Here is a 9,255-nt window from a genome sequence, read left to right as displayed (position 1 = left end):
CCGGACTATCAAAATTTCAAGATTTACTCCCCCTCTTCTACTCTCTTGTCATTATTGTCGTTATCTTTTTTGGGGTGGGTATGGGAGGGGGGGGGGTTAGGTTTTTTTTTTCGGGTACAGATTAACCATCACCTCATTTGCAAAAGTGTACGCATTCTTTAAAGAAACTTATAACCCTACGGTGTAGGTACATGCATTTGTTATTTATCATTTACATTATATAAAACACATGTTCAGTGTATATTGATATAATGATAATTTAGTACAATAAGGTATTTTTAATTTTTGATACTTGCCCTGAGGTTATACATGTATTTGGGTTGTGTTTGGTTTGTGTTGCAAATCTATTTTTGGATCTTAACCTGTTTTGGCAATATTCTGGTCAGGTGACTCGTTTGATGAATAATAATCTATGTATAAATAGTATCTGTTTTCATAAAATAGAAGTTGGTTGTTCGTAAAACATTAAACACGTATCTAGCATTTTTTATATAACAGGAACAACGTATGTCTCAAAAGGTTCAATCTATCGTCTTGTTTCTACCAAAAAAACTTGTTGAAAAAGTTTACTGTGGAATAAAACAAACACCTACCTTGTATATTGACTGGAAAAAAAAGGAAAATTTGAACAAATTGCTCATTTAATATATATATATATATATATATATATATATATATATATATATATATATATATATATATATATATATATATATATATATATATATATATATATATATACTTGATTTGTGCTCAATTATAAAGTATATCAAAAATACACTATTGATTTCACAATTGATTTAACAAGAGCTTGTCAATAGTTTGTACATATAATTTAATGAACTTTCAAACACAAAAACATCAAAACCGGAAATCTTAAGTGGAACCTATATGTAAGTTTGAAAAATTTAAAACTCTACATACCAGAAAGACATTGATAAGAACCATTATTTTGCTGACAAATATTATATTCACTGCATGTGGTTGGATGGCAAACATTAATATCTAGAAATAAACAATCATTAAATTACAACATTCATGTTTAAACTTTCTTTTGAATATTTTGTGTGTGGTAGTTTCCAGAGGCAATGGAGCAGAACTATTGCAATTAAAGAAACAAGGCCAATAATTATTTGTATTTTTCGTGGATTATCAATATATGAGAAAATAGTTATCATGGAAAGGGACTTTTTGTTTTTTGAATTTAATATTTCACTATATATAAATGAAATCATCGTATAAAAATACTACGAGATAATAAATGCAGAATGTCTCTATTCACCGACTTCACATCTTGTGCCCGTCTTTCCTGGTGGGCATTGGAGACAAATGAAGTACGGAAGGATATCCACATCAAAGCAGGCATTAGAACCAACACAAGGTCTCTGTTGGCAGACCTTTATACCTATAACACATTTACAATACAAAGCACATAGATAATTTCACTAAAATGGAGATTCGCCATCGCCCCGACAAGCGACTTAAAAGTGTAGGATGTAATATAAATGTTTAGATACTAAGCTGGTAAACAGAATATATAATGCATGACACGAACAATTGAAATTGTCATATTTAAAGACAAAATCAAATTACATAGAATAAGATCAAAAGGTCGATTTTCCTTGTTTTAATCTATGTTATCACATATGCGCAGCCCTTAGGGGCCTAAACCCCGGGCCCAGAGTTTATGAATTTCATAATTTAGGCTGATGCTTAAAAAATACTAACAATTGGATTTGTTAAACTCAACAAGAAGTAAAAATGTAAAACTGTTAACCGACGACGCATAGCGAACAAAGACCAATGACAATGAGTGACTCAGGTGACCAAAAATGTATACATCATTAAACTAAAGACTTTCAGAATATAATGACTATATATTATAAAGAATGTTTTTTACTTACGTGTTTCACAATATGTACCATTGAATCGTTCGGGGCAAGTACATATAAAACCTGATTTATCTTTATAAGCTGTGCATCTGCCATTATTATGACAAGGTGTGGACTCACATGGATCTATAAAATTAAATTAAATTATAAAATAGAGTATGTGTTATAGGTTATCAAATTATAACAAGTAGACACATTTCTTGGTACTTTTGTTTTACAAGAATACACTTCGTTCACTGAAATTCCAAATTTTCGTGGAAAGTTGATACTTTCTACTGTATCAAGTGACAAATGTGTAAAGCCGTTACTACAAGTAATTCAACAAAGGACAAAGTCAAAATGTCATTATGCGTTCGGCGGTCATCTAAGGACAGCGTCAAAAGGCCATTATGCGTTAGGTGGTCATCTAAGCGTCAACTAATTTATATAGCTTCTAATGATAAATCTTAACCGTCGTCAAGCTTCATGTGTCAAGTATAATTCACGTTAATTTTTGTTTTTAATTAACACTGAATTTTTAAATAATCTTTAAATTCATTGAAGAAATTATTATTCATGATGAATATCTTTCTTTGAACCATTGTATAATTATTCTTTAATAAAATTTTACCCTGTCTTTCAACTGCGACAATAAGACACCCCACTGTCCATTGAAATCTAAAACATGTATAAAAATGACAGGTTATATAAATTTTCATTTAAGTTATAAAAAAGATATTAAACTTTTTTACGTCGGCAAAAGAATTATAGATAAAACAATTACCGATCAGTGGCATTCAAACATATTTTTCGGGGACCTGGTGTCAAGGCTAAGAACTCTACTTCTGCTATCTTGGTGTGTATTGTACCATTTATCACATCCGGGCTGTAGTAAATGGTGATGTTTTCTTCGCTCATGTCCGTGCTGGTGATTCCAACGATACCTCTGTTTTAAAATGATTTGCATTTACAAAGACAGATACAAATTTGTACACTTTGATTAATATTGCATTATTTTACAATGTCTCCCATAATTGTCCGGTAAGTTATTTTTTTCAATCAATTAATATTATGTTTTATTTAAAAGGATGATATATGAATTTGTCTTTACATTACATGTGATTTTTAGCTCACTGAGACGAAGTCAGGGGGAGCTTATGATGATGCATCTGAACGAACAAATTTCAGATGCTGGAAGAGGTTAACTACTGATTCTAACTTAACAAAATTTGCATGGACGGTGCATCATATGATATTGATGCACTTGACAGACTTGAATGCTGAATCTGAGCAATAAGTTTCGGATTCTGTGTGACGTTAAAGCTTTAGAGGCTGGTTAAAGTTTTTGGAGCAGCTGTCCTTTGATTATTATATCTTGGTTATTCCTGGTCTTAACGTCATTAAATTTATATGGATGGGGGGTTTTATGATACTTATGCATTCGACAAATATAAAACAAACAATCAGACTTACCCTGTGTTGTCTGTCGCAGCAACGACAGGAAACAAGCAATATGAATAAATATGGCAAATTATGTCTTGTGGATATGATATTGACGCAAAATAAGGCTTTCCCTATAAAAGATATAACGAATTAGTAAACATGAGGCCCACAAGCCACATTGCTCACCAAAGGAACAATAGTGATAAAACAACATTACAATATCAAATTAAATATATCTTGACAATTTAGCCCAGTAGATTTTGCTTAAAAAGTAAAAAATAAAGTAAATTAAGTAATAATCTTCCAAATTTAATCCACATATCTTTATGTAATACATTAGGCGCCTTTTTGTTTCGGTAGTTGTGAGAATATTTTTGTCTATATCTATTTAAAACCCGCTCCCCCACCCTTCTCCCGGGAATCATGGTTTGACAAATTTCAATATGCACAAACCGTTCTTTCACACACGTTTCAGCGTTCTGGATGTTTGGTTTTCCAAAAGAAGATTTTTATTAAAGATCTTCTTTATATACTCCTGCGTAAAAAATCGACATAACCCCCACTCATTGTGTCCCAATCATAGTTTGAACAAACTACCTGCGGATGCTTCCACACAAATTATAACTTCTCTTTTCAAGTGGTTTTTGACGAGAATATTTTTTTAAAATTTTTCTCTATATATTTCTATAAATTTTGACCCACATTGCGGCCCCAACTTTATCCTGGGGATCATTATCTGAGCTAATTTAGATCAACACTTCATAAAAATGTTTCCAGACAAGTTTGATATTTCTAGGTTTTTGAGAGAAAGATATTTTAGTGAAATAACAACACATTATCAATAATTCTAATGAATCTCCCCTTTAAAGTAGGTCTTGGCAGTTCAACAATCTAAAAGCACCTTTCTCAAGGATGCTTTGTATTAAGTTTATTTGAACTTAGTCTAGTGATTCTCGGGAAGAAGATAAAAATGTGAACACTTTACAACAATAACGACGCCAAAGACAACGACGGCAGACAACGGACAAATCTTAATTAGAAAAGCTCAGGAGAGTCAAATATGGCGAAATCTTGAATAACACATCCTATTCCTGGCAAAAAAATTAAAGTAAAGCTTACCGATTTAGGCGGATGTGGTCGGAAAATGCTGGCTGTAAAACATTCATAAGTTATCAGTCTACATTAAACAAAGGAGTTTTTTCTACCTAATGCTTTTATATTATTCTGATTATATTGAACATTTCTACTTTCTACTTGTTCTTATAAAACTGTCTTACCTTTTACGTCAATTATAAAGCAGCGCAAAGAAACCGTACTTATTCTGAAATAAAGTTTGCATTAAAAATTTGTCCTTTACACTAATATATATATATATATATATATATATATATATATATATATATATATATATATATATATATATATATATATATATATATATATATGATGCTCTCTACTAAACATACAATGCAATACACTAAGGCATTTTCAGAAGAAAAATAATTCATGGCATTTTTTCCGATGTCAAATTAAGGGAGCAAAATCTAAAAGTTGTAGAAAGAAAATTAGTTATCCCCTATATTTTGAGTATTCTAAGATATAACAGATCTAACATAACATAACTTATCATTATTAGAGAAAACACAATATTTTATCCAAACATTAGCTGATTAGTGACTCATCTTAAAAGCATTTTTGGTCAAAAGAAAGACGCATATAAAGAAAATTCGCAATAATGGTCTAAAAATCGTCTGATTGCTTTGAAATTTTGTTTTTAATATAGGTCTGACTTTACCAACGCTATTTTATACAAATGACCTTCACTTTGATTTTATAACAGAGCGGTTTGTAGTCTAAAAATAATTGATGTATTTATTTTAATCATTAAAAAAAATAATGTAAAATACGGAGTCTTGTCTGGTTTTCTACAAAATATCAAGTATAATTGAATAAAGTCAAGTTTGTTGAGATATTAGAAAAAAAATCTTATTTTCAAACATTGTAAATTTTTAAAATATAACAGGGCCAACATTTTTGGACGAGCAGTGACTTGCAAAATTATTTATATGAACTTTGGACTTAAAAAGTGTTTTGGTTTCTTTTATCCATTGCAAGTTAAAAATTCATTTAATGATATTGATATGGAACTTCATTTCAACAACTTAGAGGCAAATGATATAAACATATTTCCAGATGATCTAACGATACCCGTTGCTATCTTCTGCATTTGCACACACGATGTGCTTCCCAATATCACTGTCTACAGGAGACCATCCCATTGATATGTACACTGCGGCCGGGTCTCCTGGAACGGACTGTATCGCTGTCTTTTGCACGCGTGTCCCGTCTCTTCTCAGGAGGTTGAATTTTATAATTCTTCTATTTAGAATATACATTTGCTGAGTAAAAATACTCCACACTAACATTTCTAAAACTTAATTAAAAATTTCAAGATTGAAGAAAAGGGATTGATATATCTCTTGCCTTGATGTGTCGGTGGGCTTTGCATACACATTGATAAAGAAATATCCGCCTACATAGACAGTATACGCTTGGTTGTTTGGTGGTGTTGGTGGTATGAACTCTGGAGGATCAGTCCTTCCTGTTACTTTGAAATACATCTGAATTACAGATAAAATTTACAATGAACTAGCGTTTTTTTAAAATGAAACTGTTTCACATGAACGATGTCAAATGGTACTTGATCCAAAAAATGTAGGTACATATAACACACCATTTTTACACAACAACTGATGTCATTTATTTTAATCATACTAATTGCATACATTTTCTTATCGATTATTTGTGTCACCGGGAGCTATTATAATAATAAAAATAATATTTTTTTTTTCAATCAAGAAACTGTAGTTTTTATACGGTTCCAAGAATTATTTTGTTTTATAACTATTCCTTCAGGAGAATTATAGTACATTTTGAATTTATTGTTCACTTCATTTCATTTCATTTGCAATTTGATTCAAGATACATTTGCAATAAACAAATATGATATGTTGCCGTAATAAATGCAGAGGCAGCCCAAACCCCTATTCAACAATTAGCAAAGTGCCTGCAAGCGTTAAAAGACATAATTACATTCTTGTGAAGTTTTGACAAAGTTTATATTTACTAGTCTTTACAAGCCAAACAACATTCTTACGACTCTTGATTAGCTTAAGTGATAATAAAAATGATTTTCTGATTCAAGATTATATCTTATCGTCACAAATGAATTCTAAAAATATCAGAACGTACCAATACAGTAACTCTTCCTAATGGAGTTTCATATGCGGAATGACGTGATAGTGTCACAATGTATTTTCTACCATAGTCCTTTACTGTGATTGGAAGAGCAAAAGTGTCACCCACGCTGAATCTTGAATTATTGAGGTTGATGGTAAGCAAACAATCCTTTGCAAAGGAATAAAATAGTGTCAGTATTTTATAACTGTCCTGTGTTCATTAAATCGATCATTTAAAGAGTAGTGAAAATTGAAAAAGATAGGACTAGATTTATCTTCAAGGTATGTTATTTGAAAAAAAAATGCAATAAAACAGTACCTTTTTATTCATCCTTATTATATTCATAGTTGTCAGATTTTTAACTATTTTTTGGAAAGCCCCAGCTTCGATAAAATTAGAAAGTTCACATTCAATAACATCAGCATCATCATCAACAGCTGGTATGTGAATTTTATGCGTCTTTCCATTTTCGAGACTAAAACAAAATGAAAAAAAAACAAACCATTTCTTCAAAAACAGATTACTGAAAATTGTCGTTTGGATTGAACGCTTTATATGAGAAGGTTTTATCCATATAATTCCAGTTTTACATAGCACTCGTATCAACAGGAAATTTTTATTGTATAAAACCGCAGTGTTATGTAGTCTTTCTTTCAAGGACCTTTACAAAGAATATTGGCCACACAGTTTATAATTTTAAACCGTATGATGTAGTTTGTAAACTATGCATAATATTAGAATTTATCTGATTTATTTTCATACACAGGAGCTAAGCCCGTTTTAACATTATTTTCAATGTAACCACAAATAAAGAGAGGGGTCGAACTCTGACCCAGATAAAGAAAAAAACTACCACCTCACTTCAAAAGCCTAATAAATCAATTAATTTTTAAAACACTCGCAATATGCATATATTTTTCATCAAAGTAATGTCTGAGATACACTCATGCTGAATTTCAAGTTGATGGGTCGTAAAATAGCGGAGATATACGTCATTATGTTCTCGAAGTCGCCAGTTTATTTTTACTCGGACATTGACCGGTCCAGGGCTCACGATGGGATTTTGCCTATGACAACAGCAGTGTTGCAACAAATCTTAAATCTTTTTTGATTAATATTTGCACTCTAATTTATTCTTTTTTACATTATTGCAAAGAAAATGTGACCATTTTTTTTAGAAAAAAACCCATAATTATTAAGTTTGACCCCCATGAGGAAACCCATATTTTTCATTTAAAAGTTACAAAATCAGTATAGTTAAACAGTTATGAAACTCCTAAATCTTTTAGGATCAATGTTTGCATCCTAATTCCTCCTTAATGACAGTATTACAATGATATAACAATCATTAGTTATAAGAAATCTTCATTAATAAAAAATTTACACCCCCACGAGGAAACCCATAATTTTCATTTTAACGTTAAAAAGTCAGTATAGTAACTCATTCAAATAAATCTTAAATCTTTTTTTTATTAACATTTGCACTCTAATTTATTCTTTCTTACATTATTGCAAAGAAAATGTCACCATTATTTAAAGAAAAAATCCCATAATTATTAAGTTTGACCCCCATGAGGAAAACCCATAATTTTCATTTCAAAGTTACAAAAGTCAGTATAGTAAATCACTCAAATAAATCTAAAATCTTTTTTGATTAATATTTGCACTCTAATTTATTCTTTCTTACAGTATTGCAAAGAAAATGTCACCATTATTTAAAGAAAAAATCCCATAATTATTAAGTTTGGCCCCCATGAGGAAAACCCATAATTTTCATTTTAATGTTAAAAAGTCAGTATAGTAAATCACTCAAATAAATCTAAAACCTTTTTTGATTAATATTTGCACTCTAATTTATTCTTTCTTACAATATTGCAAAGAAAATGTGACCATTTTTTAAAGAAAAAATCCCATAATTATTAAGTTTGACCCCCATGAGGAAACCATATTTTTCATTTCAAAGTTAAAAATCAGTATAGTTAAACAGTTATGAAACTCCTAAATCTCTTAAGATCAATGTTTGCATCCTAATTCCTCCTTAATGACAGTATTACAATGATATAACAATCATTAGTTATAGGAAATCTTCATTAATAAAAAATTTACACCCCAATGAGGAAACCCATAATTTTCATTTTAACGTTTAAAAGTCAGTATAATAACACACTGAAATAAACCTTTAATCTTTTTTTAATAATATTTTCACTCTAATTTATTCTTTCTTACATTATTGAATATTATCACATTGCTTGTTTATAATGATTCTTGACTATGTATGTGGGTTCGATTCCCACCCTAGGCATAATGGAACAGAAAGCTGGTGCAAAGTGGGCAGATAGCCTAGTGGCCCCGCATAGTCAGAAAGATAGAATTTTTTTTCCCTAAAACATTCAAAGTGCTTCTTGGAAAAATAAAATATCAATCACTGTTTTATTTAGATTAAGTCGTACGTATTTAATGATATATGCATGTACGTTAAATTGGAAATAATAGATTAATATTATTATAATATATCTATGATAATTTTTAATATAGAAAACATGCATACGCGAAGAAATGTTCAAAATTCTGTCCCGCCTTGCTAATCTGGAATTTACTTACTATCATGCATATATAGTTCTCAACAATTTTGACAATAAATGCATATTGAGTATAACTTGAAAAATTGATGTACATAAGATTGGCCCAAAACAGGACTGAG

The 9,255-nt window shown here is 30.3% G+C and overlaps 2 long non-coding RNA genes across 2 annotated transcripts; both read right to left on the bottom strand.

The window, feature by feature from the left end:
• Nucleotides 1–1,282: 1,282 nt before the first annotated feature.
• Nucleotides 1,283–3,476, bottom strand: LOC136276311 (uncharacterized). Its single transcript, XR_010714798.1, has 5 exons — nucleotides 3,345–3,476; nucleotides 2,656–2,817; nucleotides 2,503–2,549; nucleotides 1,905–2,018; nucleotides 1,283–1,405 (listed from the first exon to the last, which is right to left on the bottom strand). It is a non-coding gene; the product is annotated as an uncharacterized lncRNA (long non-coding RNA).
• Nucleotides 3,477–5,528: 2,052 nt separating this feature from the next.
• Nucleotides 5,529–7,025, bottom strand: LOC136276310 (uncharacterized). Its single transcript, XR_010714797.1, has 3 exons — nucleotides 6,873–7,025; nucleotides 6,567–6,722; nucleotides 5,529–5,935 (listed from the first exon to the last, which is right to left on the bottom strand). It is a non-coding gene; the product is annotated as an uncharacterized lncRNA (long non-coding RNA).
• Between the last annotated feature and the right edge of the window lie 2,230 nt (nucleotides 7,026–9,255).

Source organism: Magallana gigas, chromosome 6 (genome assembly GCF_963853765.1).
Source record: "Magallana gigas chromosome 6, xbMagGiga1.1, whole genome shotgun sequence".
Lineage (NCBI taxonomy): Eukaryota > Metazoa > Mollusca > Bivalvia > Ostreida > Ostreidae > Magallana > Magallana gigas.
The sequence above is the reverse complement of the archived record's forward strand: the minus strand, read 5'-3'. Positions and strand labels throughout refer to the sequence as shown.